Here is a 15,529-nt window from a genome sequence, read left to right as displayed (position 1 = left end):
GCGGCTGCGCCCGCTATAAAAGCACGGCCCGCGCACGCCCCGCGTCGTCCGCCCGGCCCGGCAGCGGCGGCGGCAGGCGGCACGCGGCACCAGCAGCGGCGCGGAGGCAGGTGAGCGCCGCGCATCCCCCGCTGGCTCCGCTCCCGCCTCGTGGGTCTGCCCCCCTCCCTGCCCCGCATCGCCCCGGGGCTGGGGTTGCTCCATGCTCGCCGTACCCGGGCGGTCCCGGCTGCGCCCCCGGGGCGCTGGGAACGGGATATGGGCAAAAGCTCCAGGAACCGGGATGACTCCCGTGCGGGAGGGGCGCGGCGGGGCTGGCGGCTGCTCCTGTACCCCTGGTGCTGGCACGAGGTGGGGGCGTGAGCCCAGCTTATCGGGGTGGATAATATATGTGATGAAATGTATTGAGACAAAAGTTCTGGGGATGCCAATAACCGGACTGGCTTGAGCGGGCTTCGCTCTCCGTGCGGCGTCTGTGCGCGAATCGGAATTGCCAGCTGCACGCCAGCAGCCTGTCAGCGGGGCGACAGTGCCTCGGGGAGCAGCGTCCCGGCAGGGCTGGGGATCCCCGGACACGGCCGAACCTTCGGCATGGGCGAGCGGAGGGCTCAGGGCAAGTGCCGAGCTTGTCGGCAACCCGCGGGTGCACAGGGCTGAAACTGCTATTCCTCTCAGCCCTTTCCATGGCATATAACAGCATCCCATTATTTTTCCGAAAAATGATGGAAGGTAAAGCAGCTACTATGCATAAAAAGCAGCGTTTTTCTAGGAAGGGAAAGCTAACCATGTGGAAGATAGGGCAGCAAATCCAGGTCTTCCTACTCGAGTAAAATGCCTCTGCGTGAAGAGCTGTTCATCTAGGTCGGTCGTTTCTAACTCTGTTTAAATGAGTACGGGTACCTTTTTCCTCTTTGCTTTACCTCCCTTTCTGTCCGGTCCCCATCACTGCGTCCCGAGGGTGCAGAGGAGGCTCGTGTGCCTTCGCACCAGCCTGTACCGGCTCCCTACAGGTACCTGCTAGGGAGCCAATGATGCCTGATTGCTCTAAACATGAAAAGAGTAAGCTAGCAGGAGCCTTGACATTTATCATTGCATTAAAAACTGCAAAGATTAAAAAAAAAAAAAAATCATCTCTCTGCGGGTCAAACATTAGAAATATTTACTTATACTAAGGCATCGGTAGCAAAATCATTTGCATGTCAAGTGTTTGCATGCAGGTTAACTTTGCAACGGGTGACTGCATTAAGGAGGCACTTGGCAGCTGACGAGCTGGGTGTAATGTGATGCATAAATGCTTTGTTTCGGTTTGTGTGTGATTTCATGCAGGGATTGTTTTATGCTCTCTAACATCCAGTGTAGCGTTTGTGGGTTTTATCATTTCTTGTCCCCCAATTTCAAGCAGGGTTGTTGGGCTTTCCTGTATCCCATGCTACGTAAACCCTTTACCAGTCTGCCTGTTTCCAATGCAATTAAATATACCCAGCTACTTGTCTCCTATCTTTGCAATCTGTTGTGGAGAGCAGTGCAGCCTGTGCTGCCAGAGAGCGGTAGGAGCGAGCTATGTGTGCGCAAATGAGGGTTAACTTCTTGTTCTACGGCGTTTAGCATTGCCTTAATTTCTGGAGAGTAAGCTCCTATTTTAAGGTACAGAAGGGGGATTCTGCAAGTAATTCTTTGAGTGCTGCACTGTGAGTTTGGAAATTGCTACCTGAGAAGGGGTGGGGTGGGGGGAGGGATGATGGGATGGGACACAGACACTGAGAAAAATCTTTGCAAGGCTGTGTCCATGTGGTTTATTTGAAGTAGCTTTTCATATGGTACCATGTTTTTCCTTCTATTTGTCTCTTTAAGGACAGAGGTAGGTATTTGGCTATTGATCTAACAAATGGCAAGTGTGGGGTTGGGTCAGATAAGTAGTTTTTCATTTCTTTACAACAAAGCTTTTTCTATGGTAAAGTTTTCCTGGGTGTTACTTCTTGTCTTAGTGATAGGAACTGTAACAAGCAAGAAAGCAACTTTAAACTTCGGGTCTTATTTCTGCAGTGTGTATTTTTTTGCAAAATACATTTATGTAAGAGTAAGCAATGCTAACTATTTAAGAAGATAGGAGAGGAGAGCTAGAAGCAGAATTGCAGCTTTCCACAGCTGTAAAGCACATCAGAGCCTGTGCAGGGAACTTGGTAACCAGTGAGAATTAGTCCTCTCCCAAGTTAGGAAAACCAAGATGTTCAGCTTGCAGTGTGTGTTCTCTGTTTCTTAAGTTCATGCAAGAAGCACCTGAAATCAACGTAGGACAGAATTGGAGCCTACTGAGGGCTCCAGTTAAGTGTGTGCTCTCTGGAGAGTCATACAATGGTAGATAAAGTGAAGCACAATACAGTAGAGACTCATAAACAGTGGTTGGTTTAATATTTGATTGAAGGCTCTGGAGGAGAAAAGATCTAGGCATAATAATGGACATCTGGGTGAAGATATTTGCTGAAATGCCAGCAGCAAGCAGTGCAAGAGGATCTCTTTCCCTCCTCCCCTGTCTGGATGCTGAGGTTTGCTAAAAAGACTGTTGAGACATAGCTGATTTAGCAAATGCTTTCCCTAGACAAGTATTCCATTTTATCTTAAGTTATTTATAATTATACTGACATTGTTTAAATGCAGCTATTACTAAACCTGCTGCGGTCAGTTAAAAAAATTAGTAAAGAGGAGCAAAACTTAAGTGCATGGTGCCTTGTTTTGTACCTGAACTTGTTACTGCAAACTCAAACCTGTCTAAATAGTCTTTCTTTAGGAAAATAATTCTGATAGATTTTTGTATAACTTATTCTGGCACTACCCTAATATAACTAGCATCCTTATGAGCCTGGGAATGCTGTCATTTTCTCTTGCTGGATATACCTTTGATGCTGTACTCTCTGAAAACCTGATTCATTTGTTCTTCCCAACCAAATTGCTATTATATGGTATTGTCTTGCTATTCTGAGTTTTCCAGTAGGGAACTGGAAAAACGATAAGGTCCAAGGTGACCTGAAGGATCTCCAGAATACAATCAAATGCTGAAGCCACCTGAGTGGCCTCTGTCACAATGATTTCATAAGAAATACCTTCTTAGGGTAAAGCAAATGGAGAAATGATTAGCTGTTATAAATTGCTGTAACTTCACAACCAAGTGATTTATACTAATTAAATCTCTTCCCCATGTCACTCTGTTATGACAGAGCCAGGTCAGTATTTTGTAGCCAAAAGACATATGTAAAATATTGAAAACATCTGAAAAGTAGTCCAGCTGTTAACCCAGCACTGCCAAGTCTACCATGTCTCCAAGTGCCCATCTACATATCCTTTAAATATCTCCATGTATGGTGACTCCACTCTCCTGGGCTTGACAAACCTTTCAGTGAAGAGATTTTTTTCTAATATCCAACGTAAACCTCCTTTGGCACAAACTGAGACCATTTCCTCTTGTTCTGTTGCTTATTACCTGTGAGGAGAGGACCACCCCCACCTCATTACAACCTTTTTTTAGCCAGTTGTAGAAAGTGATAAGGCCCCCCCCGAGTCTTTTTTTCCCCAGGCTAAACAACCCCAGCTCCCTCAGCTGCTCCTCATAAGACTTGTGTGCTAGACCTGCTGTTTAAAAGACTTCATTTAAGCAGTTACCTTAGTAATTTCTTCATGGGTTTGTATTTTCTTTTTAAATTAAGAGGCTACAAAGCTGGCAGTCAAGCGAACAGTTTCTAAACTCCTGGGATAGTGAATCGTCACATTTTAGGGCAGGAACTGTTTTCTGCTCAAGGAAAAGTTATTGTCACTTTTGTGATGTAGTGTGGCATAGCACACAGTGCTGCAGAGAAAGTTGCACCAGTGGTGCATTGACTGGAAGGTGAGGAAATCCATCTTCTGTTCCTGTGTAAATATGATAGTGCTGGTTCAAGACCATGCCTTAGCTTCTTCTCCAAAATCTGGGAGGAGTCTGCTAGCTCACTGTTGCAGAGCATTTGGGGACTGTGGATGGTGAAGTCTGTTTTGTTCCAGCAGAGGTCTCAACATCAAAAGTCTCTGAAAATGGCTTAATCTTCATAAGCATCTGGTGTAGGAGCAGTTACCAGGCTTTTGCTGTTAGTGACATAACTTGCAGATCAGTGATTTTATGCTATCCATAAAACTAGCAAAAGCATAAAAATTTTCTTGTATTCCCCTCCCAGCCTGCAATTGTGACTCTTAATTTAGATGTTGGTGTAATACAGGTTGCTGCTCCTTATGTGAGCCTGAGGGTTATAAACTGCTTTAAAACAGCTGCTGGATGGGATGCAAAGCTGGAAGAAAGGTTTAACTTGTTCTTTGCGCAGCTGTGAGTCTCACTTCATGGGCATAATCACCAAGCACTTACAAGAGAATGACTTCCCTTTGAAATCATAGCTAAAAAGTAAACAAGCCTCTAAAACACATACTGGGCAAATTTGTTTCTCTATTAAATTTTACTTTTTGAATTTTAACTATTTGATAGCTTATCCTAAATGAGTTGGCTTCCATGTGTATTATCCTCACGGGGTGCTCGAAGTTATGGCAGAATACTAGGGCTGTCCAAGAGCCAGTCTGGCAGGCAAGGGTAGCTCAAATAGAGATGCTCTGATAGTGCTTTTGCCCTCTGGCCTGTGTTCTCTGCCAAGTTTCGCATGGGGCACATGGAACAACAACCTTTTAAGCCACCTGTGATTTCAGTCTGAGGCAGGTCTCACAATAATTCTCAGATTTGTACTGCCGGAAGGATTCAGAGGGACCATTAGCCAAGTAATGTGTTTCTGTGCTCCAGAGTATGTTAGTGTTACTGAACAAGAATTAGATTGTGATGGGAGAAAAATAGAAAGCTTTGTATTAAGCATTTCTGAACTTGATGCAGTTTGCTCATGCCAGAATGGTGGGAGGAATTGTGATGAGCTATGCACAGGGAAAGCTGGGAGGATGCTGGGCACAGATAAGACATTTAAAAGTAAATTACACTTGACTGTGCTCAGCAGAGTCATGCTCTAAGGATGAATTTGTTCCTTCTGGTCTATCAGACCGTGGGGATTTTAAGTCCCTCTCTTGCTGATGATGATAAATTGTTTTGCTCCTGGTGTGATATAATAGTGAGGCTTTAAAAAGGAAAGAACGGTAACACAACCTCTAGAAACAATTCGTGTGAGCTTTGGTGGAATCCAACAGCTGCATGAGCAAGGCTAGAAAGGTTAGAGAGACCGGGTGCAAGTGCTTAGGACAAGTTTGCTGTATCACCATCACAATCTGGATATGTTGTTTGAGGTTTAATGCTAAAAGCATCACAACAAGTATTTAGCATGAGCACTGAAACTGGACTGTTTCTTCAATGTGCTAATTTAGCTTGAGAGGCTAAGAGAATAGATAGGAAATCAGATCTACATCAAAGGAGTGCTTTTCACCTTTTCAGATCTCAAACTAAGAAAACATTAGGGAAAAAAAAGGAGAAATTCTTTGAGCATGGTTTGTAAGCTGGAAATAAATTAGTAAGTTTCTAAAACAAAACCAGACTGGGCGATGTGCTAATCTTGGTATGACAGCAGCTTGATCAAATTATCAACCAGGACTTCCTGAAACATCTGCATCTATCCATTGTTGATATTGCTGGAGCATGCCCCAAGTATGAGTTAAGTGGCTTACAGAAACAGTGGAACTTGTTGCATTAATGTGCATGTTTTTTTAAGTAACATATGTATGCATGGTTGTATCATGCAAAACTGTGTGCATTACCATCAGAATTATTTACAGTAATAATTTAAGAAGACAAACTCTTGAGACTCTGCCAAATGAGCTTGCATTTTTCATTGATGAAAGCCCAAGTGTCAGAGTGGTTCACAGCCACCATCCAATCCAAGCAGCAAAGTCCAGGGCCAGGTCCACAGCCTTTATTCATATGAGTAATCCTTTAATGTCAGTACAACCAACAAGATACTGATGCTGAAGCAATGAAAGCCATCAGGATGGATTCAGAAGATAAAAGCTGTGCCCTTCAACTGGTGGGAAGGTGGACAAAATTTGCTTTGTTTTACTTTTCTGTATCTTGAGTGAAGTGAGAGCTGAGTCACTGTCCCTATAAGCTACAGCATCTTTAAGGTTAGACTTGGATTTAGAGTGGAAAACATAACATTTAGTCTGACAGAATCACACTGTTCATTTTTAGCTGCTCAGCACTTTCAAAAAAATCAAATCACAGAAAAGCTGCCCTATTACATAATAGCAACGACTTTGGGATTTATGTGAAGCCATGAGCAACATGTCCCTTACATAACAAATCTAAGTTGCTTTAATCCCTGCTGTGCTGCCGTTGAGCCTGGGCAGCCAAGAATAGCCTGGGAGTGGTGCTGAGCTCCCCAGGCTCTCCTCTGGGGCTGCAGGGTGGCCTTGGAGCAGAGGTCCTTTGCTCTGAGGGGTTTTCTGCCATCCATGCTTGTTGGATTTACAGTCTTTCTTCTAATAGATTGCAAATAGTGGTTGAAGCAGAACCCTTGCCCTTAAAAAGTCCTGTCTTGCTCCTTATGAGTAGAGCTGATCCTTTCCCACTTCTATTTTTTTTTTTCTGAAACATTAGCATTTTCTTCCCTTTCCAGCTGAGAACAGACCTTTGGAGCTGGTCCTTGTCAGCCTTTCTTCTGTGTGTGGGATGATGCCATGTCCTGATGCCTTGAGGGATGTGCTGGGCTTGCCAGGGTGGGTGCTGTGGGGGAAGATTTGCAGCTAGGTATCATTCTGAGTTCAGGGGATCCCCAGCTTGGATGGAGTGTAGGGGCCTTGTTCCTGCCCTGTGACTTCATGTGCTGGGTATGGAGGTGATGGATGGCTCATGGAGCAGGAAGGAGGCTACTGTGAAAAATTTGGGGCTTGATGTCTATGCAGAGGGTCTGACCCTTCACTTTAGTCTGTCATAAATTGTCATTAATTAAATTTTCCTAATTAAAATGGGTGGAACAGTGTGGAAGGGCAACTCAGCCCTGCCCAAGGATTGTGTTTGTATTGCTGGGTGCAGATCCTGCCTTGTCATCTCCATGGGAGTGCTCTGCACTGCCCTGATCACCTGGGCTGCCTTTGGTGTAATTGGGAGCATTTGAAGAATGTTGACATAAAAGAAGCAACATTGTGGGATTGTTTGGGGGGGAAGGATTGAAGTAGCTGTGCACAAAGAGACCTGTCTAATTAAAACTGCAGGGGAACGGAGATGGTGGCTAATGAGGCTGAAAATACAACTTAATTTAACTGAGTTGTTTGAAAAGGAGTGACCTGCCTTGCTGGGGAATGGGAGATGGTGGGGAGAGGGAAATAAAATGTACCTGGAATTTATTATTAAAATATAGATTTAGTTGCCATTGGTGCATGTTCTGCTGAGAGTTACTTTGGATTTGGTATTTTAACACATTTATGTGAAATGTGTCATAAGTGGTTACCATCAGCTGCATGTGAACAAACATTTTGAAAGACTATTTGATTAAATCTCTTTCCTAAAATGCTATTTATATCTTCCATCTTTTAATATTTTCTAAGATTTTTAGTTAACTTTTCTGTACTTGGTCTTTACTGCCAAGAAAAAAGGACTGTCATGATCTCCCTGTCTTCCCTCACCTGTCCTTCCCCATTCTATCTCTTGCTTTTTCTCTGTCATACTCTCAGGTCTCATCTAAACTCCACCTGCTCTGCTTGCCCAGAGTCAGATGCCTCATCCTGGTCTTCCATGCACTCATATGTCTTAACTCTTCATTCTAATATCTCCTGTCTGTTTCCCATCATAATACAACTACATGCACATCACTGACATAACAACAAAAAACCCCCAAACTCATAAAGTTTTTTCCTCTAAAAATCCCAACCCAAAACCTTTTTAATCTCTTTCTGTTATCTTTTTAATCTGGTCAGTGCTACTTGAGAGAGTCTGTTCTTGTTTCATCTCTGAATCTCAGCAGTTTGACCTTTTTTTATTGGTGAAAGCACAGCTCATGACATCAAATCTCAGGACTGGCTTTCTTTCCTTCTCTGCCTTGACCTGTTGTATTTTGACACAACTCATATTCTCTGATTCACAATGTTTAGGTTTTGTGATTGCAATCTTTTCCTGACTTCTGTGAGAAGCTCCTTCTGTGTGCTTTCTGGATGATCTTCCTCACCCTTTCTTGTTTTCATTCTTTCCCTCCATACTTCTTCTGGATAATCTCATCACAAGCAGATGCAGCTAAATCTCCCCAAGCAACACTACATCACCAATATCACATCAAAATGTGGCAAGGGGGCAAGATGTCAAGCAGCATAGAGTGTCTTTAAAACAACGATCTCTGTAAATATGCTAAAACCTGACTAGGTTTACTCTGTGCTTCCCCTTCAGTTTCTGTGTCTAAATTTGACTTGAGTGTTGACTTACTCTAAAGATACTCCAGAGGAAGAGGAACAGAAAATGTGGAGTTTGTTTCACGAATGTTTTGTATCCTCTTCCCCTTTTGAGAGTAGGTGCATTCCTTCACTTCACTCAGTGCTAATGCAGATCAGCTTATTGTGAGTTAATGCCAGAAAACTTGGACAGGATCCTAATCAGAAGAGCAGGATGTTTAATCTTGAGCACTGTGTTTACAGAAGATTTGATGTGTATGCCCTTGTTACCTACTCTAATTCTAATGAATCTTTTGTTTTGTTTTTTTTTTGTTTGTGGTTTTTTTTTGTTTGTTTGTTTTTTTAAGGTTTCCACCCTGGGACTGTCTTCTAAAGCAAACTATCACCAATGGAAGAAAAACTTGTTTTTCCAGTGTTTGGGGTAAGCTTGTCTTCTGTATTATTAATGTCTAATTTCATCTTTTAAATGTGTTTGCCACCAAAGAACTCTTTAAAGAAGTTTTTGATTCTTTTTTAATAGTGCTATTTTATTCAATGAAAATTCCATTCAATGATTGTGTAAACAGTAGAGATAAAAGTGAACTCAAAGCAGACCATGTGGCTTTTTTACTGTGGGCAATTATCAAACAAAAACAGACCTTTGCTTTCCTTATGTTTTTGCTTTGTTTGCTAGGTGTAGTATATACTGAAAATATGACTATCTAAACCAGTGTACTATATATACCTAAACTAAATCCTGCTACTTTTTGAGGTATTGTAACATTATTTGAAAATAGTCTTTGATGCTTGGGAAGCCATAAGTTTGTCAGTGGGGAGATGACCATGACACAGCTCATGGTAAAACTGTGCTGTAGTGGTGTGAGGCTGTGTTCATTTTGAGCAATAACAGTGCCTGCTGAAGCCTCTGTGTAAGCATCTCCCATAGCCAGGCATGATCCTGTCCCTCAAGTGCTAAAACAGCTTGGCTGGAGAAGTTCAGACATCAACATAGCATAAGCATTGCTCTTTCCACTGGGGAGACCCAAAGTCAAAAGCTGTTTCTCTGGTGACAGTCACACTCAGTCACAAATAATGTGATTATGGCTGTGAAATAAGTGGTCGAACTGGTGTGTCGCTGTCTTCTGGGTGGCACATGCATCCTGGTCGTAATTCTGCAGCACTCAGGTGGCTGAACACCAAAGAACAGCAATCTTGTGTTTATGGGCTCATGGGTGGCTTGTGATGTTCCAGCTCTGTGTGTTCTTTCACATGAAAGAAGAGAATGCACAGTGCAGTGCACATCTTCTCTGAGGCCAACATTGCAGGACACTGAGTGATGCAAAGATTGCACAGAAATATTTTTTAATGTATTTCCATTGTTACAAATGATTTCTGGTTTAAAAGCAATTGTAACTGTGCCTTCTCATCACTGGGGTTGTAAGTCTTGCAGCAATTAGGTGCCTGCTGCAAAACTGGACAAATAAAGTCTCCTGGCCCATTCCAGAGTTGTTTACAGGAATGGCATTTCCAAAACCCTGTGTTTTGTTTTAAACAGACAGAATCAAATAATGTTTGGCAGAGGTAATGGGACTTTCACCTCTTGTACTGATCTTGGAGCACAGCTTAGGAGGATGATGGGTATATAAGAGCATAACCCTAATTGCATGAAATTAGTTCTAGTCACAGCTGTACCTAATAGGAGGCTTTCTGACATACCATGGAAATACTGTTCTGGCAGTGTTACTGTAAATAACACTTCCCAGGAGCAGGTCAAAATGATCTACATAGGAAGGTGTGGATCAAGAGTTTGATACCGCCCCTCCCTATTTGTGCATAGGGATAGATTTTTGCTGCTTTCAGCCAAAAAATCAGAAACTCAGGAAAGTGACTTGATAATATTTTAATAGTCATCCAGTAATTTAACACTGGATTACAGTTGAAATCCCATAGAAATACTCAAGACACTGTACACTGTATCAGATGGATTAAGCATGATTCACTTATTGCATTAAATTCCTGAGGGATTAATAATGTTTGGGTCATTGTTTCCTAGGCTTATGAATTTAAAGACCAAAGGGGACCACATGAATATCTATTCTTCTTGCCTACTATGTGGAGGTCAGAGGAATTCACAGTATTTCAGTAGCAGTCCTTTAATTTTTGTTTATTTAGCATATCTTTCTGAAAGAGACCAGGCCTTGATTTAAAGGATGCCAATAGTAATCAATCTGCCATGTCACAATTAAATTTTTTCAGTAAATAATGAGCCCTGCCTTCCAAGAGAGTCTGTAGCTCTTTGAGCTTCCTAGTGGTGTACTTCATTTTTTTTCATGATGGCCTGACAAGGATTCTATTATCAGGATGTTGATTCTCCCTTTAGTTATTCATTTAGCTAGTCACTTCTGAAATTTACTTGCTATGAGCAGTGTTGATTTAGTATAGTGAGCCTTTTGATTCAGGATTTTATGTATAACATAACTTTAAATTTCTGCGTAGCATGAAATTAGGGCTAGAAAGATGTCCTGTCAGCACATACCATTATCAAATGATGATGTCACTGCATACAAATGATCAGATTTACATGACCAGGCCTGTTTTCCATACAGCTGTGTTGATTGGTGTTAATTATGTGACTGTCTTTCAATGCCTTATTGATTGTGTCCCATGCTAATCTTTCTCTGCTGTTGCTTGCTACTGATGCCAGTCCAACTGTTCGATAGGTGCTTTGCTTATCCCACTTAACCCTTGTAAATGATGCTTTGATAGTAAGTCTTTCCAGTCACCAGGAACCTTTAGTGCACCTATGGCTTTTAAAAGAGTCATTGAATTAAAAGTTACTGATTCATCTATCCTCTGGTCTTGAATGTAGGGTTTAAACTGAGAGGCTATTTAAAGCTCTCAAGTTATAGTGATGTCATTATCACTGTAACAAGTGAATAGGGCATCTTGCATCTTTCTGAATGCAGAGAAGTAGTTGTCAAAAGATCAGTCTTTTTCTGAATTTTTTGATAATTTTTGTCTGGAATGACCAGCTATTGAAGTCATTGTTTGGAATTCTCTTATTATTGATTGTTCCATTTAGCAAGGAGCTCCTATTGCCATAGACCTCATCAGAGCTTTTTCACTGGTTTTTTGCTTCCGTTGTCTGCTTGCATTTCTGCAATGTTAATTTGTATTCATTGCTATCAGTGTCTTTCCCCCATCTGTTACCTACTATGGATTTGTTTTACAGGTTTCTCTGCTGCTGCTTTCACTCTCTGTAGCCAGGACTCTTCAACTGTAAAAGCTTCCTTTCATGGCTGTAGCACAGTGACTTTCCTTTTTATTTTTGGAATGTAATAAAATATCCCTTAGCAGGTCCTTTTTATATTTTTGTGTGTGACTATTTTCTCCTGCTCAGTTTTGCATATGATTTGTTTTTAATTTTGAGAAATGGTCTTTCTAAAATATCCAAACAAGTGAATTAGATATTGGTTAAGATTACACATTGTTTTCCAGTTGCAAAAGAAATTAGAACATTGCCCTTTGCCTGTAGTGAATCATAATTTTCTAGTTAAATGGTTTACCTGTATCCAGTAGGAGTCCAATATAACATCAGCTGGAGTTGATTTCACTGCTCTCTTGTATTAAGCCATAACTAGAATTTGGAACATTTTCCAAAGCCACACTTTTAAAGTGGTCCTTCCAGAACAGATCCTCTGCTAGAATAAAATTCCATGTGACAGTGTTTTTCATACCTTTGAGGATACATGCTTGAGGAATACATCACTTGATGGATTTCTAGCAGACCTCACCCTCTTCTCTCTCAGCTTGTCTTTTGCCAGTATTCCAGATTCTCCTTTTCATCTTGCACATGTGGTATCCATGGCTTTATCTTCCCACCCCGTTTCTCATAAATAAGTACAGTTCCTTTTAGTGGTTTTTTTAAGATCATGTTTATCTGTTACCTTCTTAACCTTTAAAAGAATTGAGCTTCCTCTTTGAAAAAGGCAATTCTAATATTTACTGAAATGGAGCTCGGCCACTGCCGTTGTAAGCAAGCTTTCAGGGGAATGAACTGTTTGCCCTTTTAAAAGAGAAGCTATTCAAATACCAGCACTATGGCAAAAGCATTGCTTTCTATTTCTAGCTCTGCACTACACCAATCACAAGTATTTTGGCCATTCGTTTTGACACGGGGAGGCTCTTGTTTGCTGATCAGACCTCTCCATTTGGCAGCTCCCAATCCATGTGGCCTTTTGCAAGCCAGTGGTTGCTGCTTGGCTGCTGACAAGGCAAACTTCCTGAGCTGGAGTTGATGCTGCAGCTGGCTCTAGAAAGCAGCTGAGGTCAAAAGCTGATAAACCTTCTCTTTTCTCTTTGCTTGTGAAAGTCTTAAAAGTAAAGTCATGAGAAATGGCTGTTTTACTGAGATAACCAGGTAAATTTTTTAGTGAAAACGGCATGCACCTAGAAGTTAAATTCTCACTAAATGAAGCAAATGGCTGGTCATCATGTGATTTTGCTCTGTTGCCAGAAATGACTCACACATCTAGACTTGGGGAGGGTCTGTAAGGAGCTGTACAGATAGAGGAGAGTTCACATGAGGTGATCACATGCAAATGCTTAAGAAAAGCACAGTATAATACTGAAATGTCATCACAAAGGTATTTTGACAACTAAGTGCCATGAGTGGAGAACCTGTAGAATGACTCACTGTATGTATTCAGGTGGGTTATGAAAGCCTTACGCAGCACTGGTGAGGGAGCACCTCCAATCCTGTGTTCAGTTCTGGGCCCCTCACTACAAGAAGGACATTGAGGAGCTGGAGCGTGTCCAGAGAAGGGCAACGGAGCTGGGGAAGGGGCTGAGTACAAGTCCTGTGAGGAGCAGCTAAGAGGTCTGGGGTTTCTTAGCCTGGAGAAAAGGACGCTCAGGGGAAACCTTGTATTTCTCTACAACTGCCTGAAAGGAGAGTGTAGCAAAGTGCAAGTTCTCCCAGGTAACAAGCAATAGGACAAGAGGAAATGCCCTCAAGTTGCACCAGGGGAGGTTTAGATTGGATATTAGGAAAAGCTGCTGACCAGAAAGAGTTGTCAAGTGCTGAAACAGGCTGCTCAGGGAAGTGGTGGAGTCACCATTCCTGGAGGTATTTAAAAGATGTGCGGGTGTGGCACTTGGAGGACCTGGTTCAGTGGTGGACTTGGCAGTGCTGGGGTAAAGGTTGGGCTTAATGATCTTAAGGGTGTTTTCCAACCTGAGTTAATCTATGATTCTATATTTCAAGTTTCTGGTTTCCCAACTATAACCACACCATTACTGATTTGTTTCTGAGGAGCAGCATCCCAGCTAGAGACAAGTCCACAGAGCAGGAATCAGCTTGTAGATGTTTTGGGACAAGAGCACTGTTTTCATTCAGCATTGTGTTGCTTAGTATGAGGATACCTACTCCAAGCATCCTTTCAGTACAAAGGATTAGTCAAATATAGGGAAGTATATAAACAAGGGTTAAGAAATGATTTGTCTGCAATGACATAATAGCAACAACTTCATAATCTCCTGGTTTAGCCTGCTTAAATAAAGTTACTTGCAGAGAATCTTCTGATATGTTAATTATATTATTCATATTGTTTTTCTGAATTTCGAAGCACAGTGTGACCTGGATTTCAAAGTAAAAGTGCGTGAAAGCATGCTGTGCTTATTTTTCATAATTAATCATGTATAAGCCAATTTTATGGCAAAACAGATAAATGAGGTGTCAGAATATTTGTTTGTAAATACTTTGCTTCAAGATGTTAGTGCAGTTGGGTTCTTAGACTGGATTTTGTTGAAACTATCTTTCAGTGTAGGATGAAAGCACAACACGTTAACAAATACTGTACTTAAACTCTAAACGGGTATACCATAACTGGATCATACTTTTGCTTTAGTTACTGTAGTATGTGTGCTAAAACAGACAAAAAAGCCATGGTGAAGCATTTGACTAATAACAAATGCCTGTGAACATCATATATGGGTAATTTTGTATAGTGGAGTTTAACAGCTGATGATATGTGCTTTTTAAAAATAGGATTTACTGAATTCTACTATGACATGTCATGGAAAGGTGTTATTTTATAGCTCTCTTCAGTTGTCTCTCTACCCCTGTCTAACAAGTCCAGGCATTTAGTGTGTTACTTATACAGAATATTGAGTTTCAGCATTACTCCTCTTTCTAGCTAGTGCTAGTTTGAATCTTACAGCTCTTCCTCCTGAAGCTGCCAAGTGGTAGAGGCTATAGCTCCAATGAGAGAAAACAATTTAAACTTTCTCAGTGAACCAGTTTTGAGAAGAGTTTTGCTCAAATGCAGAGTTTCACACTGAGGCAGCGTGATTAAAAGCCTATAGGGGAATCAAGCATGGGAATGGTTTTAAAGAAGATCAAGGGACTGAATGCAATTTTTTCTTCAAATGATGTAATTAAAGTAACAGCATCCTCATTAGCATAATACACTAAATGATAAAAAGAATTGGACAGATGCCTAATCTTGAAATGCTTCTTAATTTTCAAGTATACATTTTAAAAAGAAAGCAATTGAGGTCTGTTCTTTCTAGCTGCCTGCCTGAATCATTGAAACTGCTGCTTGTATAACTTACTGTCTCAAAGAGGGACAAAATACACCAAAACTAATCATGTATTCCAGGATACCATTCATACAATGTCTGTTGCACACATGTATAGATAATAGAATATCCACAATACTTCAGGTCTTCTGAGATTGGATGCCAACCAGACAAAAGTACACATTTGGGAAGATGTCCTCAACTTGAGGCCATATGCAGCCCCAAAGCAGTCCAAAGGCAGCTACCATAAAAATGAAACACTCATATTTTTGTTGATTTTTGATTTCACTTATCCAGAAGGTGATTGATCTGAGTTTCTTATGATCACATGTTGAGCCACGGAGAAATGTATTTGAGATTCCCATCAAGTTTAGTTTTTGAGGAGAATTTTTCTGAATTCTTCCAAAAATAGCTTGGTGGTTTTAATGAAATTGTGATTCAAATGTGGCAAAGAGAAGGTGGCATTTATGTTGATTCCTCCATGACTTGCCTATAGTCTGCTCTTGTCCCATACAAGCTGCAATGGTGAAGTTTCTGTTTCCCTCTAAGTTTCATCCTAGTTCTGTTCCTTTACCATCACATCTATAGG

At 41.4% G+C, this 15,529-nt stretch overlaps 1 protein-coding gene across 1 annotated transcript in view; it reads left to right on the top strand.

Annotated features, from left to right (window-relative positions):
* The first annotated feature begins 64 nt into the window (after positions 1-64).
* The window catches only part of MTUS2 (microtubule associated scaffold protein 2), a 251,169-nt gene continuing 235,704 nt past the window's right edge, over positions 65-15,529 (top strand). Inside the window, exons 1-2 of the mRNA XM_042014068.1 lie at positions 65-110; positions 8,727-8,800. The gene's annotated coding sequence lies outside the window, so the exon portion shown is untranslated. The remainder of the gene's footprint in view (positions 111-8,726; positions 8,801-15,529) is intronic.

This window comes from Corvus kubaryi, unplaced genomic scaffold (genome assembly GCF_017639235.1).
Source record: "Corvus kubaryi isolate FWS band 111438036 unplaced genomic scaffold, C.kubaryi_AGA036_p1.0 split1-65, whole genome shotgun sequence".
Taxonomy (NCBI): Eukaryota; Metazoa; Chordata; class Aves; order Passeriformes; family Corvidae; genus Corvus; species Corvus kubaryi.
Note: the sequence above shows the minus strand (reverse complement) of the source record. Positions and strands in the feature narration are given on the sequence as shown.